This window comes from Mirounga angustirostris, unplaced genomic scaffold (genome assembly GCF_029215605.1).
Source record: "Mirounga angustirostris isolate CCGP_5_RB_7025 unplaced genomic scaffold, mMirAng1.0.hap1 SCAF_13, whole genome shotgun sequence".
Lineage (NCBI taxonomy): Eukaryota > Metazoa > Chordata > Mammalia > Carnivora > Phocidae > Mirounga > Mirounga angustirostris.
The window spans coordinates 85,898,801-85,912,773 of NW_026991721.1; positions in this window are offsets into that span (position 1 = coordinate 85,898,801).

Below are 13,973 nucleotides of genomic sequence, written 5' to 3' on the forward strand. Positions count from 1 at the left end.
TGGGCGTTCTTGTCCTGACTGGTTTTTGCAAATTGGAGTGAACCTTAACCTTTCCATATGTCTAAGTCTCCCAGAGAGCATGGACAATAGTTGAGGATCGGAGACACAACTCAAGGACCGCTCAGGGGGCTTGGCAGATGCTGGGGACATCTTGCAGTGTCTGAAAATTGATGAGGGGATACTTGAAAGCACCGAGAATTTGGGGGTGTCATCACTGTTAATTAGAGTACAGAGCCATGGCCTCTGTCCACCTGCCTCGGCTTCTCTTACCTGCCTTCACTGAGGGAGAGATGAATCATAATAAAAGTTTTCTTTTTCGAATGTGACACACAGGAAATTATTTTTTTCTCCTATTTATAGAAATTCCATTTGCATTTATGAGGCTGGTAATGTCTCATAAATATTTCCTGCCAGATAAAATATTAATTAAAAGAGTTTGTTGAGTTATACTCTCAAGTTCTAACTAAAACTCTTCTAAGACAAATATTTGAAGTCTTTTCTCTCATGTCAGGAGAATTCCTTGTACATTAGTTGTGTATTCTGATAAGTCAACCTATCAACCCCAGAGATGTGTCAATTAATGAATACTAACTTGCAATATTTAAGAATTGAAAAAGGTATGAGAAGAGGATAGCAGATAATCGTGAAGCTGCCACGCAGTTGAAAAAAAACAAAACACAACATTGCCGACATTTATGAATCCGCCCTGCATTAGGTCCCCTTTCCTCAAGAGAGAATCAATAGCCTGAATTTGGTGTTTTTCTTTCTCCTAATTTCTTTATGCTAAGACCACACCCACCCACCCACACCCTTATTCAGTCAGTGAATATTGACCATGTATCAGGATTTTTGCACTCATAAACTCTTTTGATGGGTGAAGGCCTACGATGTTTGAGACTTTGATATGTACTGTGAGAAAAACGAAGAAGGATAATGGTGGCTTTGATCTACAATGCCTTACAATTTAATTGGGAGGGTCAGCCCATGTGCAGGAAAAGTTAGCAGACAAATTAACAACTTGGGTTTTACTTCATAGGTGCTAATTGGCTGGGATGATGGTGTAGGAGAGATGGTAAAGCTAACACAGCTTGGGGAGAAGGAGCTGAGGGCTGACATCTGGCTACAGACAGAAGGGGTATCTGACATGACCCCTGAAGTAAGACTAGGATTTGAATATGAGGGGTTAGGGTATGTATGAAAAAAGGTGTGTCAGGGACCTGAAGGGAGGGATTGGTGCTGGGGGAAAGGGCAGGTGAAGTGTGAGGAGGGGATGGTGACAGGGACTATATTAACCGAGTATGTACTACTGAGCTCAGCTAAGTGCTCCACACCAGTAAGTGTTTTACTCTTAACACCTCATGAGGAAGGTCGTAGTATCACCGTTTCTCAGATGAGGAAACTGAGGCACAGACAAATAAAGTGTCCTCTGTGCCACAGACATGAGTAGTGATTTTCATGACCCAGTTTTGTTAGATTCCAAAACCATATTCCTGACTGTTACAGGTGAATTGTGTCCCCCCATCCCCTACTCCCCAGATTCATTTGTTGGAGACTTAACCCCCTGTACTTCAGAAGGTGATTGTATTTAGAGATAGTATTTTAAAGAGATGATTAAGTTAAAATGAAGCTGTGAGGATAGGCCCTGATCCAATCTGACTAGTGTCTTTATAAGAGGAGGAGATGGGGATGCACTGAGAGACACGGGGGGGGGGGGGGGTGGATAGGGCCGGGGGGGGGGGGGGAGTGCACACAGAGCAAAGGCCCGGTGAAGACACAGAGAGAGGCCAAGGAGAGAGTCCTCAGGAGAAACCAGCCCTGTGGACACCTTGATCTTGGACTCCCAGCCTCTAGAATGGTGAGAAGTAAATCAGCTGCATAAGGACCTTGCATCCCAAGCCACAGAATGTGTGCTTTATTCTGCAGAAGGGGTAGACAGTTGAAGATTTCTGAGCTGGGGAGAGATATGGAAGTCATTTTTGTGAAGAGTTGTACATTATTCACCCATTTATTCATTTCAGTGAGTCATTCCTGAGCCCCTAGGTTGGGACCTCTGGGGCTGCAGAGGCCATACTGGTGTGTTTCACCTCTGACCTTCACTTGCTCCCAGTGCTCAGCACAGCTTCTGGTACATGGTAGGTCATACATAAATACTTGTCAAAGGAGAAAAAGGTGATGGGCTAGGTTCTGGGGATAGAAAAAAGTGGTAAGACAAACAGTGTGTGTTTTCAAGGAGCTTACAGTCTGGTGAGGACACCAGTCAGTATATAACTAGTTCTGCAGCTAATCGGTTTAGGTGCGGAGAGATTAGGCAGTGCCATCTGATAGAACTTCTGCAATGAAGGAAATGCTCTCTCTCTGTTCCGTGTAATGTGTCATGTGTGGTTCTTGAACATGTGAGATGTGGCTAAAATGGAATTTTATTTTTTATTTTTTATTTTTTTTAAGATTTTATTTATTTGAGAGAGAGAGATGGGGAGAGAGCATGAGCAGAGGGAGAGGCAGAGGGAGAAGCAGACTCCCCGCTGAGCAGGGAACCCAATGTGGGGCTCGATCCCAGGACCCTGAGATCATGACCCAAGCTGAAGGCAGACACTTAACTGACTGAGTTACCCAGGTGTCCAAGAAATGGAATTTTAAATCTAATTTCATTTCTTTTACATAGGCACTGTAGTGGGTGGCTACCGGATCGCCCAGGTTAGGATCCGAGACAGGGGAGTGCAGTCTGGGCTATGCGATGGGGCTGGCCTGAGGTGACGACAAAGGTGGGGGCAGCAGGACCCTCACTACGACTCATAGTGTGCTCACGGGCCAGTGGTATGAGCACTGCTCCTGGGAGCCTGTCAGAAATATTGAATTCCAGGGGCACCTGCGTGGCTCAGTCGTTAAGCGTCTGCCTTCGGCTCAGGTCATGGTCCCGGGGTCCTGGGATCGAGCTCCGCATCGGGCTCTCTGCTCCATGGGAAGCCTGCTTCTCCCTCTCCCACTCCCCCTGCTTTTGTTCCCTCTCTGACTGTCTCTCTCTGTCAAATAAATAAAATCTTTAAAAAAAAAAAGATTTAAAGAAATACTGAATTCCAGGCTCCACCCCAATCCTGCTTCATTTTAACAAAATCCCCAAGTGACACCTACGCACACTGAGGTTGGCGAGAGGACACAGGCTAGAAAACACAGCTGAGGAAGACTCAGCAGATCCAGCACTGGGGAACGGGGAGAAGGGGAGGGGACCCGGATGGCTCCTCCTTGAGCGGTGCTAAGCTTCCCCGGAATCCCCAGGGATGCTGAGTACACACGTTGCCCCTTCTCCTTCCCTCCATTAAAGCCCTGATCATGGGGTGCTGGGAGTTCATTACCCGTCTCTCCCCTCTACCTACAATCTACAATTATCTTGAGGGTGGGGTCCTTGTTTTTTTTTAAATCCTTCCTTTCCCAGTGTCTGGCATCATGCCTTTTATTCAGCAAATGCTTGCCGAATGCATGCGTGCCTCATGATGGGAATGAGGAAATCCGAAGGAGCAGGTGGCTGGGAAAGGAGACATACACTTTGATTGTAGATGCAGTGCATGCTGCCTACAGACTGGACGAGCCTCTTAAATGGAGATGTCTGAGAAAAGGCAGGAACGGATGCCTGAGTTGAGGAGGGCGTCAGGGATCTGGGTAGGGACCGCCATCTGCAGTGAGGAGAAGACTGGAACTCCTAGGCTAGTTTACATATCTGGAGGAGGGTGGAGAAGGAGAGGAGAAGAGGCCAGAACTGGGGCCACACTCACATTTGGGCTGAGGGAGAAGGAGCGGGAGGACCCAGAACAAGACAGAATGGCTGGAGGGGAGCTCTGTTGTGGTGGGGTTGGGGGAGTAATAGAGTGGGGGGGCACCACGCTGAAAGGATGAGGGGCAAGAGAACATTGTGGTCAGTGTAACAGCTTCATTCATTAATAAAATATTTCCTTATCTCAGAAAAACGTGTGCTCAGCACAGTGGAGGCTAAGAAACATGTCCCCACAGGTCCCACTGACCACCCATCCAGAATAGTCAAGGGAAACAGAACCGAGGGGAAAAACAGCATCGATCAGGCTATCAAGATGTCATTAGTAATTGCAGGATGTATTAAATAAGCCTTTCTTCATGCCTGATTTCCATGCCTACATCTCTGCTTCCTGAGTCAGTAAGCATCCCACCTGTCAACGGAGGATCCCAAATCCATTTTCCATTGAATCTCTTTGGTTTCTGACGTTAGCACACAGTGTAGCTTTGGCTTTCCTAAGACAAGCTTCCCGTTCCTGATTTTCCTTATTCATGAGTCCAGGCTCGGTGCCCGAGAGAGACATTTACCACAGTTGGCTGCACAGTTGATTTTACAACATCTGTGCTCCTAGCACGCAGCAGCGAGAAGACTCGGGATTTTGTCACCAGCACTGAGTTTTCAATTATTGCACCACTGAGGGCAGATGATTTTTTCTTTCCCTGTCCATGAAGAGGGATGGCATTTGAAGATGAAAGAAAATAAACAGGGGCGCCTGGGTGGCTCAGTTGGTTAAGCGACTGCCTTCGGCTCAGGTCATGATCCTGGAGTCCCAGGATCGAGTCCTGCAAGTCCCGCATCGGACTCCCTGCTCAGCAGGGAATCTGCTTCTCCCTCTGATCCTCCCCCCTCTCATGCTCTCTCCCTCTGTCTCATTCTCTCTCTCAAATAAATAAATAAAATCTTTAAAAAAATAAAATAAACAGCTTTAATTCCTTCCTAACTTTATAAAATCTCGTTCTGCTTTACTGGAAAACTCCATAGAAATGCTTGACCAGCAGGCCCTGCCCAGGCAGTTTCCACAAGTGGCCAATAGCACCACCTAGTGGTTGAAAGAGATCTCCCACTCGGTAGAACAACTAGTCATTTGTTCATTTTTTTTTTTTTAAGATTTTATTTATTTATTTGAGAGAGAGAGAGGGAACACAAGCAGGGGGAGTGGGAGAGGGAGAAGCAGGCTTCCCGCGGAGCAGGGAGCCCGACATAGGGCTCGATCCCAGGACCCTGAGATCATGACCTGAGCTGAAGGCAGACGCTTAACGACTGAGCCACCCAGGCGCCCCCATTTGTTCATTTTTATCTTTGGTTTGTGTTTTATTAAAGTAATATGTACATATGTTCGAAGCATCACAATGTTTTGGATAGTTTGATAGGAAAACAGCCAGGCCTCCTCCTCCCCATCTCCTAACCTCCAGATGTTCTGACTTTCATCTCTGCTATGTTTTCCCTGTTGGTTTTACCACACATTTCTAAATGACACACCTGTAGTAATACTGCTAGATGCTTCTGTGTTAGAGACTCTCTAACTTCCCACCACCGAAGAGGAACTTCTCAGCAGTGTGGATGGAACTTAGCTCCCCTTCCTCCCTGATCCCTACCACTTATGCGCTCCCTTCTCATCTCCTGTTCCCCCAGTGGGATTTTGTCAGAATTTTGATCAGATAATCTGTATTAATACTACTATGTCTATAAAATTCTGGACGGAGCATAGCTGATCTATGTGGTCGACCAGACTACTTTTTCTGTCCTGTACAACTTTTGGGTTTCCCTGGAATCATTAACACTCTTGGCTTTGTTTGCTTAGTTGCCTCTGCTCTTATCCACCTACAGTTTCAAGCCCTTCTTAAGATACCCAAGGAAAAAAAAATAAATTAAAAAAAAAAAAAAGATGTCCAAATATATCCAGTGTTCTGCTGATCTCATCTCTTGGGGAAATCTGCTCTGGAGCTTTCTACTCGCTTTGGTCTGCATGGATTGCCCTCTCTGCTGGGGACACGGCATCTCTTGTCCCTTTGCCTCTCTCTTACTTCCTCCCATTTCCTCTGTTGCCTGTATGCTTCTTTCTTGGTTCATTCCCTCACTTTGGAGGAACACATTCTATAGTTCTTTTCTGGGAAAGATAGCATGCAAGGTAAATCTTTTTTTGAGACTTTGCCTAACTGAAATATCTCTGTTCTACCTGATTGACACCTTGGCCAGGTATGGCGTTCTAAATTGGAAACCATTTTCCTTCAGAACGTTACAGGGATGTCTTAATTTTTCTCCCATCTTTTGATGATATTGAAATGTCCAAAGCTAGTTTCATTCCTGATCTTTTTATATGTCCTCTTTTTCCTCTCTGAAAATGAGCAGGATCTTCTCTTTTCAGTGTTCTGAAGTGTTCCAATGATGTGACTCAGCATGGGACTATCTATCCATCGTGCTGCTCATTAGGTGGACTGGCCCATCATTGCCTTCCATTCTGGGAGATTTTCTGGCAATGCTTCTTTGATGATTTTCTTCTTCCTGTTTTCTCCATTCTCTCATTCTGGAATTCCCATCACTTAGAAGGTGGACCTCGAAAACCTCTCATTTTCTTATCTTTTCTCTCCCAATTTCATCTCTTTGTGTTTTTCCTCTGTGTTCTGGGAGATTTCCTCAACTTTTTCTTTCAAATTTTCCATTGAGATTTTGGGTTTTGCTACCGTATTTTAATTTCCAAGAGCCCCACTTTTATTCTCTTAAGGTTAATTTTTTTTGGGGGGGTAGCATTCTTTCTATTTGAAGGTTTCTTCTCCCTGCCTCATCCCTGTTTCTGCTAAGAGGCTTTTGCACATCTGTCTCTTTTAGCTCCTTGGCTATTGGCTATTGGGTAACCTGCTAAGAGGAAGCTCTGGGTCAGAGGATGGAGTTGACAAACTCCAGCAGGGCCATTTCATTGCAGGAACCCCTGATAGCAGTTTTGTTCTCGGGGGTAGTCAGATCTTTCAACCTGCTGGCCTCTGAAATCAAGCTGGGGAAGAGAACTGGGGACTATCTACTATGTTTACTTAGCTCTTTTTTCAGGGCATGATAAGCCCATCCTTAATGGTGCTGTGTGTCCCTCTGTCCAGGGGCTCTTTGCTTTACCATCTCTAGGAATAAATCTCCAGACCTGTGCAAGAGAGGGTCTTTTTTCGCCTGGGCCAACCCAGGGAGGGGATCTGGAAGTCTAACTACTATCCTTCCTAAATAGACTCAACGAATCCTCCTTCTTTGAGCAGCTTTGTCCACCCCCCGCCCCAATTTCCAGAGGTAGAATTTTGGGATTCTGAGGTGCAAATTTGCTGGTTTCTGGTTTTTTCTTGCATAAGCGTAGAACACATCTGTTTTCTGGTTTTCAAAAATGTTGTTTCTGTGTCCAGTCCAGCTCTTCTTACCCTTGAGGGTTAATGCCTTCCCTAAAACTGTTATTTTATTGGGATTTCAGATGAGAGCAAAAGTAGAAGCATTTCTTTAATCCACCCTCTTTATACTCAAGTCATCCATTCATTTTTAATCATTCATTCTACAGACATTTGCTGACCCCTTGCTGTGCGGTAGGCTCTGTGCCAGGTTCTGGATGTGCCGTGATGAATGAGGCTATATCCCCTGCCTGCAGAGATGCCTACCCTCATGGTAGCAAATAAATAATAAATAGTTATACAAGCTTATAGAGTGAGAGAACACAGCTAATGGTGATGGTTGGGTGTCTCCTGTGAGGTCAAGTCTCCTTGGAGGAGAACAGGTCTCTGTCTTCCAAGAGACCCCAAACGGTGACATAGCTTAACATTTGCCAAGGTCCTTGCAAATTCAGTTGCCTGATTTCAAGTGCAGCCATCTCCCAAGAGCACCCATTAAAATCTAGCTTCCTAATATCTAGACAAAAATATCCTAACTTATTAATTAACAGTGAGTGCCCTACCTGTGCTGGGAACTAGGACTCACATGATGGCCTGGTCAACACCTTTCTCCCTACAGGGAGAGACCTAAATGGGAAGTCATATCATGATTGGAACGTTGCTAGGTGAACCTGGCATCCAGTAAAGGGCATTAGTTGTAGATAGACTGGGTGGTTATTAGTCTTGGCAACTGAACAAGAAGGAAGGTCATAGTCAATGGACTGGAATATTGAAGTCTGCTGAATGAGGCTGGCCCTTCTCTAGAAAGTGCCTGATTCACAGTGCACCCAGGGGTGTTATTTTCTTCACATACATCGGTTCGCAGGAAGACCCAAAGGGGTTGGGCTTTGTCTAAAGTGGGTTCAGACTCTCTTCTCCCTGCATTCCCCCCTCTCTCTGTGCACAGCTGCTCCATCTTCCCTTGGACACTCCGGCAGTGTTGAGATTTTTATGGGTCATGGGATGTGGTCTCTTACTAGATGGTGGGTTCTGCGTGAGCTGCCCTAAAGCTGTCTGATGGTGGGCACACCTGCTAGGGGATTTGAAAATCATACCAAGTGTCTGTGGAGCTCTAGAGGGTCACAGAAAAAGACCACCCTGCCTCCTTTTGTAGTAACATTAGAAAATACTTACTGGGCCATTGTTCCCTGAGAATAGGCTTCCAATTATCTCAAGAGAGCCTGATGATCATTTGCCCTAGGGTCCTTTCGTAAGGGAAGAAACCAAGCCTCAAAGCAGTTGGTGAGGGGCTGGGAGGGCCCTGGCTCCTCTGTGAAGGATGTGCAGGCCAAGATAGGAGTGGGTACAGGGTGGGGCACTCATGGCCTCTGCCTAAGGAGCCAGGGAGGATGGGTGAGGTCAGGAGCAAAGGGGCGGGGTTGCACAAATAAAGGTAGGGAACAAGAATTGCCCGTGCTCATCTCACTTCTGTTCCAGGACACAAGTCATGAGGACAAGAACATTGACCTGACTCAGGGTCATGAGGCCAGGGTCATCACTCACCCTTCTCTGCAGTTACTTTCCCTTGTTTCAATGACCACATAACATCATGATCACAAGAGTGTTTTGCAAAGGCCAAGACAGATAAAGGGAAGCTACTGTGATGATTGTTTTATAAGGCAATGCCAAGAGCCTTTCAGAGAGGAAATTTCATTGCTGGGATTCTTTTGCCTGAGGGTAGAACAGCCCTGCATCATGCTACCTGAGCCTTGGTCAGGCGTCATTTGTGTTCTCCAATCTCCAAAGAGCATCCCGGACACCCACCACCTCCATTTCCACAGTGCTTGCAATCCCCGGGGGCCACCAGAGACAGCTGTCCCCATCCTCACATCCCAGTTGGGGACAGCATGGAGTGGCCTCCGCTGTGCGTTGGTAGAGGGCTTAGAACTAAAACCAGGATTTCCTAATCCCTGGTTATATTTGATCTTAGTATTACACATGATGATAATAATAATAATAGTAAGCGATGTTGATATGGCACTTAGCAATAACGAGGAACTTCCACACAATGTTGTGTAAAGCAATTATAATTTGTCCCATTTTCAAATGAAGAGGCTGAGACTCAGGGGTCACATAACATACTGCTGTAAAGTGGCAAAGGCAGACCTAAACCCAGACTTCCTGACTCCAAGTACAGTGTTCTTCCTACTACCAGAGTTCCCGGCTGTCACTCTGAAATTTGGGATCCTTATTCTAAAGCACATTTCCTCCCAGTGAATGAGATCCTCATTACCTACACCCAAATTCGCACCTGGCTGGAAGACCAGTGAGACCCACTCTTTGGAGTCCAAGTTCCTAGGTATTCTAGGAGGGCCTGGGGTTCATGGTCCTATACGCACTGTGGGTACTGAAAACTGACCCATGACATTAGTTGTCGGTAGATCTTCGAGCATCATGGTGATGGCAGGGCTGATCACCTTGGTAGGAAATGACTGTTCACACATTAGCTACCGTGGCAGAAAAAGCGTCAACTTCAAGGTCACTGGAATGGCCTGAGATACTTGTGTTTTGTCATTGCAGAAGTTGGCAATTTCCAGAGCCAGTGTCTGTGTGCCTGAGTTCAGACGCTGACCCTCCTAACTACGTGAGCCTGGGAAAAGTGCTGCCGGGTATCTGCACAAGGGGAATTCGTTACCTGCCTGCCCCTCCCCTCTTCCCCTGAGCATTCAATGAGCACAGAGGTGACCGGCTGAGAAGGTATGGAGAAATTTATATTGACTTCTGAGTTTATGGGGACACGTGTGAGCAATTGAGAATCTAGAACAAAGTGTCTAGGACACTTCCAGCGAGAATCCCCGGAAAAGCAAAGACCACCGTTGCTGCAACATAGAAGCCCTTCCCTCCTGCTTTCCTGACGTTTCTGGCATGATTCTGGTCCTCTGCCCTGCAGCGTCCCTGCCCCAGATCTGCTCCCCAAACAGATGCGTATAAAAGGCAAGGCCATCCGCCATCCCTTCTTTCTGTGGTCAGCTGCCCTGGCTTGAACCGCTTGCTCTGTAGGGATCTGGCAGGTCTGTGCATGTCTGAGGGAGTGGTGAGGGTGGTCCTCCAGGAGTCTACTGGCTGCCACAGGGATTGCAGCCCTAAGGGAAGAACATTGGTGGGACTCCATAACTAACTAACCACCCTTGGTCTTCAGAGGGGAGGCATGACTGTGAGCTCTGTTGAGGGTGGGGCACTCAGCACTGCCCTTAGCTCAGGTCCCATGGATGTGTGTCTTGGCCCTGGCACGGCTATCTTGGTAACTTTCCATTAAACAGAACCCCCCTGCAAACAGGAAGGTGCCTCCTCAGCTCACTTTGCCACAGCGTAGCACGGTATCGGGAGCCCTGTGTGTCATGGCGGCCCCCTCAGAAGGAAGGTGTGGAGTGCGCTGTGGCGATGACATCAGTGTTGGGGGCCAGGGCAGCAGCAGAAGGGAAGTCGAGGATTCCACACGCAGCTGTGTCTGATCTTGAGCACACCAACTGGCGAGCCCTGGAAGGTTTCTTTTGGAGGATGGTAGTGCTTTGCGGGGGAGCAGGCAGCCTACATTAGCAGGTTGTACAAGGCAAAGGCAAGAGGAGACTCAGTTTTAATCATTCGTTCATTCTTTGGACAAGGTTTCGAGCTTTGCAGCTTTGAAGCTTGAGGAACTCTGGAGGACGCAGTGATGACTCAGAGGAAGAACCTGTTTCCTGGGAACATTGTGTCAGCAAGGGAGAGAGCTGTGCTCATGGATAAAAGTGGCAAAAAAAAAAAAAAATACCAACCAGGCAAGAGGTAGGGGAGAAGATATATCTGCTGACTTGGGATCTGAGAGTCTTCTTGAGAAGCACGGGGAGTCTTCTGGAGGCCGCTCTGTCTTTTCTCTTCGCTGGGGAAAGAGGTCAAGTGAGCGGTGAAGCTGAGTCTTCAGAACGCAAAGCAGGATTTCTGCGGTGCCGCTCTCCTGGGGGCTCCTGGGCTGCCTCCCTGCCCACTTTGTATTCATCTCTTCTGTCCACCAGACATCCTCTCGGTCCAAGGGCTACGATGACCTATATATATTTCGACCTTTCCCAAGGATGTATTTTTATATATTGATTTTTATGTATGTTTACATATTGTAAGCTGCCTGTGTTTTGTTTCTTTGTTTTGCAGATTATTAAAAAAAAACAAAAATGAAAACAAAACAAAAAACCCCCAAACATTTCGAAAAGAAGAGAAATGTAAAAGAAATTTAAAAAAAAAAAAAGAGAAGCGAAGACTCCATAACTGGATGTGTAATTTCACTATCAAACCCAGGGTGCTCCCCCAGGCCCTGGGCAGAGGACATTTTGGATCCTGCTTGAGGTTTATCAAGTTCCCTGCTTAGTTCCTGGAGCCTCAAAGACCACGAAAGATATTGGGGGAGTATTTTGTCTTTGTGATTTGCTTAATATTTATGCCTCCATAGCACAATCCAGTTAGGATCTTGGATTTGAGTCCCAGTTCCTTTACTTATCATCTGTGTGGTCAACTGAAAATAAGCCACTGGAGGCCAGGCAGGGGGCTATATAGATTATTTAGCATTTGTGAACAAAACAAAACAAAACAAAACAAAACAAAACAAAACAAAACAAAAGTCACTTCCAACTCAAGGCGAATCACTCTATGAGTTCTAAGGGGATATTAATAAGAGCATGATGTCTAGAATTAAGGAGGTGATGGAACATTCCACTTGGGCTGGCTGGAGTGCACCTCTGGAGTGCTGGGTCCCAGGGCCATGTTTTTAAGAAGACTATAGGCAGGCAGGAGTGTTTGCATGGATGTCATTGAGGGGAGAAAGTGTGGGAAATGTGGGCAAGCCAGATTCCCTTTCAATGCAGGGGATTTGTGAATCTGTGAACCTCTCTTTCCATTCTAAAAAGGAAGCTGCCTGGCAAGATGGGGTATGACACTTTTCAGATTGCTGGTCTGGTAGCTACTGATCAGAAATATTGGAATGGCCAAGTTCACATAGCAACCAAGGCCTGCCTCAACCCCAGGTCTAACTGCCCACCCCAGGATCTTTTTTGGAAGGCCTTTCACGACCCTGCAGGAATGGATTTTGCTAAGCCTCTGTCTCCTCACCTCCAAAATGAGGATTAGAAAAATACATCTCTGTCTCCTTTACAGAGACACAGACAAGAGAGAACAGCAAAGAGCCCTAACTACGGGGCAGAAAGGAGATCATTCTCTTTCCCTCAGGACCTCACCACCATGTCTTACCTCTGTGCTTCTCATGAGTAAAATCTGTAAGAGGGCAGGCCCTCGGTAGAGGGGCGGGTGGGGGAACAAGGCCTGAGTCCAGCCTCTTCAGGACGGGAGCACAAACGCTTACCTACAGACGGCAGACATCTGAGAACCCATTCAGTTAGAAGTGCACGGCCTTGGGGAGGTTTCTGTTCTCAGGGGAAGGACGTCCAATCCAGTCATGGTCATTACCCAGAGTCTACCTGAAGGAAACAGCCGGCAGCCATGTTCTATTTATCTCAAAGGGCTGGGAGAGGGAAAAATACTGTTGCTGTTTGGTATTGATGTAGCACTTGCTTCAGGGGAACTAACTAAAATGTGTTAAGTCTCTGGAGCGTTTCTGAGTGGCAAGAAGGCCTCAGGGCCCTGCTGAAGGATGGCGTCTTTTTCTAGAAAGCCTGGCAGAAAGAGGAATGGGGCCAAGTCTGCAGCCTTTTGGCACCTTCTCTTCCTTGTTTAATGGTGCTTTCTGAATGGTGTGGCTGGCAGGGCTCCATTACTAGCACATTGTGTGTCTTTGTGTGAGAGATTTGGGCTTATCGGATGTGTCCCCACAATGTCCTAAAGGAGGGAAAATTTTACACTTGTCAGAACATGCTAGACATGTCAAAATAGGCAATAATATATGTAAACACAAAATTCTGAGGGAAACATGGCAAAACTCCTCGAGAGAACATTTAAAACAAAGAAAAACTGCAAGCATCATCTTCTATAGCGACCCATCTTGCTGGCATTCCAAGTGTCTGTCCCCCTTTCAAAATCATACAGTAGGAAGTAGATATAAGTGCAGCACATTGTCCTTCCGCCATCTTGTCTCCATCTACCTCTCTCCCGCTTCATCTTCCAGCACATCTTCTCTTGAACCAATCTTCTTCCCGTGAGTATTCCACATGTCCCAAACCTACCTTTGCTCTCCAGACTCCAAACTATTTCTCCTTCATCCACTCCCCACCTTCCACGACCCCCCGGGGGGAAATTCTCCCTTTCCAGGAGCACCCAGTCTAAACATCACCATCTTGATGAAGCTTCCCCAAGTAACCTCTTCTCTTTATTCATAACACTTTACATGCGTTTATGCCTCATTGTGTTTTTCACTGTCTTCTCTACATAAAATGTTAAACTCTTGAGGCCCGGGGCCATGTTTTATTCATCTCTGTAACTCCCCAAGTGCCTGGCACCATGCCTTTTTATGTGGTAAGGCCCTCAACAAGCTTTTAGTGGATTAAATGGAATCGCCCAAATCCTCGCTTCATTCAATTCTATTTTTTTTTTTTTAAAGTCCCTTGACCTGGAATTCCTTACAGAACCATGTGCTTTCATCTTTAAGGGCAGTAAGTGTTTCAGAGGAAAAGCGTTTCATCTCCTGTATATGGCTTTCTCGAAACCTCTCCGTTGTGAAACCTGCATGGAAATGCTCTTTCCTTTTTGTCAGCTCCGTGGGATTATCTACTCCTCCTCTGTAGCAGCATGTTCGATTTAACCACCAGTCTTCCCCCAGACACGGATTCTCAAGAAAATCAAGGCCTGAAGATGAAAGAACA